The following is a 9,381-nucleotide window of genomic DNA, read 5'->3' as shown; positions in this document are numbered from 1 at the left end:
ATAGGGTGAAACGGACTTGCAGGTTTCTGCTTCTCGCCTAAAAATAAGTTTGCTTCATATTTCTCCGGGTTCCAAACACCACAACCCCAAGAGCAGAAACCGGGTAGGAAAGGTATCTGAGGGCCACCTGAAACTATGTTCCTACCGGTTCACCAACCGAGTTTAAATAGCGGGCTGCATGGATTAAGCACACTCCTCTACTTCCTAATGTCTCCTTCGACGACTTTTTAAGGTACCTAGTGCCCTCCTCGGAGAAGGCAATGGCACCCCGCTCCAGTACTCTTGCCTGGAAAATCCCATGGACGGAGGAGCCTAGTAGGCTGCGGTCCACGGGGTCGCTAACAGTCGGACACGACTGAGTGACTTCACTTTCATTTTTCACTTTCATGCATTGGAGAAGGAAATGGCAACCCACTCCAGCGTTCTTGCCTGGAGAATCCCAGGGACGGGGGAGCCCGATGGGCTGCCGTCTGTGGGGTCGCACAGAGTCCGACACGACTGAAGTGACTTAGCAGCAGCAGCAGTAGTGCCCTCCTGCTGTGTAGGGCCTGTGAAGATAACACTACACTTAGATTTCTGCTTGTGGACCCCTTCTTTGAGAGGTCTTTACTGTCTCGGTTTACAATTCTGGGTCCACAGAGAAAAGAGTGAAGAGGTTATTACCAACTTTTTTTTTCCCTTCCTGTCCAGAAATCTTTGAATGGGCACTCTTAGAAGAAGGGCACTTTCCATTAGCCATTCAGTTCATGCACTGAAATCATATTTATGGAGTAGTATGTTCCAGTGCCAAGAGCGACTTCAAAGAGCTTATAGCCTGAGGTTTCCCAGCTTGGTTTTGGATGGCATAAGAATTGAAGAGAAAATTAGCTAAGATCTGGTAAGGGGGTTGGTTATGGGTGGAAAAGGACTTGGTAAATGCCTCTCTTTTTAAAATTGAGGTTTAATTGACATATTACAATATATTGGTTTCAGGGGTACACATAATGATTCATTACTGATATAATTGTGAAATGATCACCACAGTAAATCTAATAAACATCCACACATAGTTACAAATTTTTTTCTTGTGATGAGACATTTTAAAACACTCTTTGCAACTTGAAGATATACAACACAATATTGTTAACTGTAGTCACCTTTCTGTACTTTACATCCCTATGACTTATTTATTTTATAAATAAGTATAGCTTTTCACTCAGTTCAGTTGCTCAATCCTGTCGGACTCTTTGTGACCCCGTGGACTGCAGCTAGGCTTCCCTGTCTGTCACCAACTCCCGGAGCTTGCTCAAACTCATGTCCATTAAGTCGATGATGCCATCTACACATCTCATCCTCTGTCATCCACTTCTCCTGCCTTCACTCTTTCCCAGCATCAGGGTCTTGTCCAGTGAGTTAATTATTTGCATCAGGTGGCCAAAGTATTGGAGCTTCAGCTTCAACATCAGTCCTTCCAATGAATATTCAGGGTTGATTTCCTTTAGGATGGACTGGTTGGATCTCCTTACAGTCCAAGGGACTCTCAAGAGTCTTCTCCAACACCACAGTTCAAAAGCATCAATTCTTTGCCACTCAGCATTTTTTATGGTCCAACTCTCACATCCATACATGACTGCTGGAAAAACCATAGCTTTGACTAGACAGACCTTTGTTGGCAAGGTAATGTCTCTGCTTTTTAATATGCTGTCTAGGTTGGTCATAGCTTTTCTTTCAAGGAGCAAGCATCTTTTGATTTCATGGCTGCAGTCACCATCTTCACTGATTTTGGAGCCCCCCCCCAAAATAAAGTCTGTCACTGTTTGCATTGTTTCTCTGTTTCCCATGAAGTGATGGGATCGGATGCCATGATCTAGTTTTTTGAATATTGAGTTTTAAGCCAGCTTTTTCCCTCTCCTCTTTCACTTTCATCAAGAGGCTCTTTAGTTCCTTTTCACTTTCTGCCATAAGGGTGGTGTCATCTGCATATCTGAGGTTATTGATATTTCTGCCAGCAATCTTGATTCCAGGTTGTGCTTCACCCAACCCGGCCTTTCTCATGATGTACTCTGCATATAAGCTAAGTAAGAAAGGTGACAACATACAGCCTTGTTGTACTCCTTTCCCAACCAGTCTGTTGGAACCAGTCTGTTGTTCCATGTCCGGTTCTAACTGTTGCTTCTTGACCTGCATACAGATTTCTCAGGAGGCAGGGGATGTGGTCTGGTATTCGCATCTCTTGGAGAATTTTCCACAGTTTGTTGTGATCCGCACAGTCAAAGGCTTTGGTGTAGTCAATAAAGTAGAAGTAGATGTTTTTCTGGAATTCTCTTGCTTTTTCTATGATGTAGAAGATGTTGGCAGTTTGACCTCTGGTTCCTCTGCCTTTTCTAAATCAAACTTGAACATCTGGAAGTCTTCAGTTCATGTACTGTTGAAGCCTAACTTGGAGTACTTTCGCTCATTTTACCCACCACCCCCTGCCTTTGGCAACCCCCAATCTGTTCTCTGAATCTGTGAGTTCAGGTTTGTGTGTGTGTGTGTGTGTGTGTTTAGATTGCATGTATAAGTGTGATCATAAGGTATTTGTTTCCTTTGTCTGGCTTATTTCATTTAGCATAATGCCCTGCAGGGTCATTTGTTTGTTTTTGAGATGCACAGTTTTTCTTGATGTTTAGTCCCAACTAAAGTTAGAAATCCTAACTCCTCATCATAATGATGCTATGAACTAAGTAGGAAGCGAGTGTCTTAAAGAATTTCATACAGAACCTCTCAATGTAAACTGTTGCCACAGTAAAAAAGCACAGTTCATTAAATCAATTCTGTGAACCACCCACACTTTCCTGTTTATTTGAGATCACAGACCTTTAATGGTATGACTTAGGGCAGCGTTTAGATCATTATTCCCCATGATGGCAAGTAAGTTTCAACTCACATGTCCACTGACTGAATAAGTGCATTGGAGTTTTGTGATTGAGTCCAGGCTCAGAAGTAAAACGTTCTGTAATAGATTAACAATGTCTTTTGTGGGTTCAGGAACTGCAAAAACTTATCTGGCATCTCCGATTTGTAGTAATAGAGGTCTTACATGCATGTCTTTTAGGCAGTCTTCAGAAACATTTCTTACTGTTAGGTTTTTGATGATTTCATACAGTAGAAAGATCAAGGTCATTGTCACTGACCACAAGTTAAGGGCAAAAACTTTGATCTTTTGATTACTTCATGTACTTTGTGTATCAACCAGAATGAGGGTAGCTTAAGCTTCTGTTATGAAAATGAGAGCATCTAACCTAAAAGATGCAAGGCCCCTCTACCTCTTTGTGCGTGTGTACTCGGTCACTTAGTTGTGTCCAACTCTTTGCAGCCCCATGGACTGTAGCCCACCAGGCTCCTCTGTCCATGGAATTTTTCAGGCAAGAATACTAGAATGGGTTGCCATTTCCTGCTCCAGGGGATTGTCCCAGCTCAGGGGTGGAACCCACGTCTCTTGTGTCTCTTGCATTGGCAAGTGGATTCTGTACTTCTGTGCTGCTTGGGAGGCCCTTTACCTCTTTATGGAGGTTGGCAACAGCGGTACCTAGTGGCAGGCCTAAGGGTGATTGGGTAACACTAACTGGCAGTCAGATACAAGATTTAAGGATGGAAAATAGTACTCCATAGAGCATGGTTACAGTAATTTTAACCCCCCCAAAAATATCATGACTTGTTGAAACCATGAGAAAACTCTTAATACAATACCCAAGCAGCGTTGGAAATGTCAATAAAATCTTGTTTTTATTGCATAGGACTCATTTTTTTTTAATTCCTATTTTTAAAAATTTTATTTATTTTCATTTCATTTCATTCATTTTATTTATTTCATTTCGTTTCATTTATTTTCATTTATTTATTTCATTCAATTTATTTTCATTATTATTTTCATTTATTTCATTATTTTATTTCATCTGTTTATTTTCATTTATTATTTATTTATTTCATTCATTATTTCATTCAATATATACTTCATTGAAGTATAATTGGTTTACAAAAATGTGTTAGTTTCAGATGTACAGCAAAGTGATTCAGCTATATATATTTTTTTTCATATTATTTTCCTTTATAGGTTATTATAAAATATTGAATATAGTTCTCTGTAATAGCAGTAAATCCTTGTTGCTTATCCACCCCCTCTCTTCTTTGGTAGCCATAAGTTTGCTTTCTATGTCTATGAGTATTTTTGTTTTATATGAAGATTCATTTGTAATACTTTTTAGATTCTACGTAAAAGTGTTATCATATCATATTTGTCTTTCTCTGTCTCACTTCATTTAGTATGATAGTCTGTAGGTCCATCCATGTTGCTGCAAATGGCAATATTTCATTCTTTTTTATGGTTCACATCCCACTGTGCATCTATACTACATCATCCTAAGCCAGTTGCCTGTTGATGGGCATTCAGGCGGCCTCCATGTCCTGGCTGTTGTAAATAGTGCTGCTGTGAACATTGGGGTGCATGGAGCTTTTCAAATTAGAGTTTTCATCTTTTTTCTTTTTTTTTAGTTTTCTTAAGGAATCTGCATCCTATTTTCCATAGTAGCTGCAACAATTTACATTCTACATGGGACTCATTTGAATGTATTGGTCTACATGCACAAGATGAGACAGTCAGTCACATATGCATTCTGTTTATGAAAGTGTTCTTTAAATTGCTCCCTTAGGAATATAAAATTGGCAGAATTATACTCAGTTTGTCTGAATTAATCTTTATTTCTAAAGATTAGTGATTAACTTTCTCTGAAGCTGAAAAATGTTACCCTGTAGGGGTGAAATAAAGGTTATAGTTGTTGATTAACGTACAAAATTTGACTAGCCTTCGAATATTATAGCTTTGGGATTTTTTTCTCATCTAAAAAGGGCATAAGGTATGGGAGTGGAGACAGAAGTTTTCCAAAGCCCAGGGTTCCTGATTTGTCAAAGTACTGGGAGTTGTCTTTCTCTGGTGGAGATGGTCAAAAAAATTGCAGTGTACTTCATGATACTTCATTTCCATGGTCTTAAGTGCCTTAGAATGCCTATTTATGATTGAAGTAAGTCAATTCAGTTTTATTATCAAATATTCATGAGCCATGAGAAATGCAAATGGAATCCCTACCCTTCAGGAACTTAAAATTTGAAGGATCCAGAAGCAAATCATGTTGGCAATAGATCCATGTGCAAATGTGAACAAAATGCTGTGGAAACACAGAACAGAGAATGAAAAGTTAGTAGAATGGACAAGTCCACAACAAACAACAGCTAAGAATCTATAGCAAAAAGAAAAGAAAGATTTCTCAAAGGAGGTGATCATTAAGATAGACCTGTAATGGTGGTTAAAATATTTAAAGATTAAAAAATGAAAGCTCACAGTATTCAGGTTATTCTAGGTTTGCAAATTACCTGATTGTGACAATGAAGCAGAGCAATCAGAGTTAAAATTTCAAAGCTGCATTTGTCCTCCATACTACATCTTGTTTTATCACAGGTAAATGGAGCATACATATCCCCCACATGCATTTACAACTCTGATGAACTTTAAAAGGCATCTTATGTGAGCCAAAAGACCAACTCATGTGTTTTCTTTTCGTGTGATCTCATATTTAATTCATTCTCCGGATCAATAGTTACGTGCCGAGAAACTGCTTTCCAGTAGTGTTGTGGATTATGAAAAAGCAAAGAGAAATCAACTTCGCTTTCCTGTCTCAGGAGACTCAGTGCCTTTTGTATTGCTCATGGCAATAGTAGTCTCAGCTTTTTACCTGCATTCTTGAAACTCTAAACATTGCCAGTAATAGGGCCATATTCTGAATGTTTGAAACCACTTTAGTTGTCATCATTACCACTGTTAATGATAAATTATTAAGCTCCTATTTGTGAAATTGCTGAAATGAGCATTGTATGGAACAAGTTTGATATGAATTTTCTGGAGGTTTAATACTTAGAATTGTGCATGAAAATAAAGACTAAGTATGTGCAAGATTTTGAAAAGTGGAAGAAAAAACCCCACTATGTTGAGAGTCAAGAACGATAGCATCTAGTTCTGTGTTCACCACTTTTACTGAACTCTCAAGCTCTTTAGTTGTTAGAATCTTTTTTAAGTACATTCCAACTGATCGAGACCTTGTAAGAAAGTCTTCATGTTTTAAGTCAAGTTATTGACAGTATCTTATTTTATCATTAAACGTTTTCTTTTTCTATTCATCTGACAGGACCTATAAAAGGCAATATTTTTAATCATTTCAGTTTTGGCTGCTGTTTCTTTTGCTAATGACAAATACTTTCTAATTTTCTAATACTTTTCTAAATACTGGGGTATAGAAAAATTAAAACGATTATTGTAGACTATTTAGAAAATAGAATGAGATCACTGTACATTTGTACTTGTTATGTCATGTGGCCAGAACAGTATTCCAAGGAAAATTCATAGCCACAGGTATTTTCATGTTAACTGAGAAAGATTAAAAATAAATAAGCCTATTAGCCAGTTCAAGAGTTATAAAAAGAACCAAAAAACCTGTATGATGGCGAGAGTAAAGAATAATTGTAAAACTGGATGAATCAGGAAGCAGAGGAATTAAAAATTAAATGTAAGATCTTTGATTAACCAACAAAAAGAGTAGGTAAATCTCTGGAAAGAACAGTGGAAAATGAGAAAAATTTAATATGTAACTGGGAAATATAAAGGGAATATAACAATGTATGGAGTATTTTATGAGATATGTATTGTATGCAGTCTATGAGAGGACTGGAAAATCTTAATGAAATGAGTGCTTCTCTTGGATATTGTAAACAGCGAAAAGGGAAAGAAATATGAAACTTGCAATTAATGACATTATAAGAAAGTTTTAAAATTAAGAGCTCTTCCTCCAAAATATATATAGTCTAGATTCTTCAACTCTGAATATTTAATTAATTTCTTGTGCATTTTCAAGTATTTGTAAATGTAGATAATGTTACAAAACGTTCTGTACCGTTTTTCAAGGTGGTATGGTAAGGATTGGAAAAAGGAATCAGCACTTGAATAGGAACCTAAATGGTATTCTTCTATGAAAATGGATTTAAAAAGCTAAAGAAAACAAACACAGCAAATAAGTCCTGAAGAAGGTTAGAAGTAATCAAACTAAGCTTATCTAAGGATTGGATCAACCTAAAGAAATTTTTTAATATAACATGCCAAGTCGTAAAAATTCTAGGCTCATATTAGTAGATATTGAAAAGGCAGGTGATAAAATTTAATGTCAGTTATTGACAAAAGGAAATTTTCAGTAAGTTAGGAATAAAAGGTGTTTTTATCTTATGATATATCAAATTTAAAGTGACTCACTGGGGGATTCCCTGGCTGTCCAGTGGTTAAGACTCCGTGCTTTCATTGTCGAGGGCATAGGTTCAATCCCTGGTCAGGGAACTAAGATCCCACAAGCCACACTGCACAGCCAAAATAAATAAATAATTATATTAAAAAATGTAAAATGACTCACCAGATCCCGTGGGGAGCAGCATTCCCATTAGGGTGAGGAAGAGGACAAGGGCCCATGGGGTTCCCACTGTGAGGCTGCCCTGTTCTCACAGGGCCACTACAATGAGACCAAACAACTGATACCATCACAAGAGAACGCACAAGAAGATTCAAGGCTAAGGAACGTGTGCTTCAACCATTAAAATATATTCACACTGGTCTTCCATATGGGTGGTATTATAGGAATTTTGTACTTTTCTCTTCTTGCTTCTCTGTATATAGTGTACATAACTTCTGTTGCCCTTTTCTCTGTTGATTTTTAAAATAAGGCAACAAATATTGAGAAATCATAATTCAAAAGAGAAGACAGCTTCTTCTCTTTTCAAATGAATGGCCTAAATACAGTTCACTGTTTTACTGTCTGCAGTCCTCGTAAGTAAAAGCAAAAGAGATACTTGATATTTTTATGAAGTCTTAAGGCTAAAGCAAGACTGAATCAGATTCCTATCTCTCCAGGGCTTTACTATATGCAAATAATCAGCTTTGTTACAATCTCTATCTATTCCCTGCCACCCTCCTCCCCGCAGGATGCCACTGTCTGGTCTAACATTTCCTAAGATAAGTTCATCTAGTCTGACTTTGTTTTCAGGGGTTAGTTATTCAGGCCCTTCCTTCTAGGAAATTTCCATTTCCCCTAATAGTGAAATTTCTGGAATGACTGGGTTAACTTTTGGCCACATCTCTCTCTAGTACAACTTTTCCTGACTCTGTACCCTGGCAACCGAGGTGAAGGAGATGAAGAAAAGCTCCTTAAGTGGAGTTAGCTAACAGCAGTGGGTCATCTACAATAAGCTGTCACCCTAACCAGGAAGGGGAAATGAGAAGTGTAGTTGTTGATATTTTCCTTGTTGTTTCTTTAAAAATCCAAATTTTCTATTTAACAGTGGGGTCATCCAGTCTGATTTTTCTATTCATGGTTTTTAAGCAACAAGGTAGAATTTGGGGACTGAACTCATGTAGAGGTGGTGTGGTAGAGCGGAAAGCCTGCTGGGGGCTTGATTGGCATCTGTAGAATGCCCACGAGGGGACGGTTCTTCTCCACTCTACTCACTTCTCCACTCAGAGCATCTCTGAAGTTTTGTTACAATGTCCTTTTTGACCAGTGATGACCCAAGACATAGTCCGGTTCAGCATAGTGGAGATAGGGTTCAGCTGTAAGTCATCCAGGCTGGTAAAGCAACACCCATTCCACTTCTCCTGTTGCCACCAATGCCTTAAACACTGGATTCTTGGTTTTCTCGTATGTAAGATGATTATAATGCAGCAATGTGGGGCGCTGTTTTGAGGATTAGAGAAATAATCCAGCGAAGCTAGTTCATGGTGAAAGTGAAAGGTTGCTCAGTTGTGTCCGACTCTTTGCGACCCCATGGACTATACAGTCCATGGAATTCTCCAGGCCAGAATACTGGAGTGGGTAGCCTTCCCTTCCCCAGGGGATCTTCCCAACCCAGGGATCAAACTTAGGTCTCACGCATTGCAGGTGGATTCTTTATCAGCTGAGCCACCAGGAAAGCCCAAGAATATTGGAGTGGGTAGCCTATCCCTTCTCCAGGGGATCTTCCTGACTCAGGAATCAAACCAGGGTCTCCTGCATTGCAGGTGGATTCTTTAGCAACTGAGCTATCAGGGAAGCCCCAGTTCATGGTAGGTAGTTCCTAATTACTGTTGTATAACCACACTGACCATTGTAGTCACTAGCCATATATTTTTACATTAAATTAATAAAAATTCAGTTTCTCAGCATCAGTAGCCACATTTCAGGTGCTCAACAAGCCACCTACACCTAGTGGCCAGCACATTGTATGTGTTGTATACATATTGTATACTGCAGATATAGAACATTTCCATCATCACAGAATGTTCCATTGGGTAGCACT

General features: G+C 38.5%; 1 protein-coding gene across 4 annotated transcripts in view; it reads left to right on the top strand.

The window, feature by feature from the left end:
• Positions 1-9,381, top strand: part of CLTRN (collectrin, amino acid transport regulator) — a 184,402-nt gene that overhangs the window by 133,930 nt on the left and 41,091 nt on the right. The gene's annotated exons all lie outside the window — the stretch shown is intronic.

This window comes from Muntiacus reevesi, chromosome X (assembly GCF_963930625.1).
Source record: "Muntiacus reevesi chromosome X, mMunRee1.1, whole genome shotgun sequence".
Classification (NCBI taxonomy): domain Eukaryota; kingdom Metazoa; phylum Chordata; class Mammalia; order Artiodactyla; family Cervidae; genus Muntiacus; species Muntiacus reevesi.
This window is presented reverse-complemented; position numbering and strand designations above follow the sequence as displayed.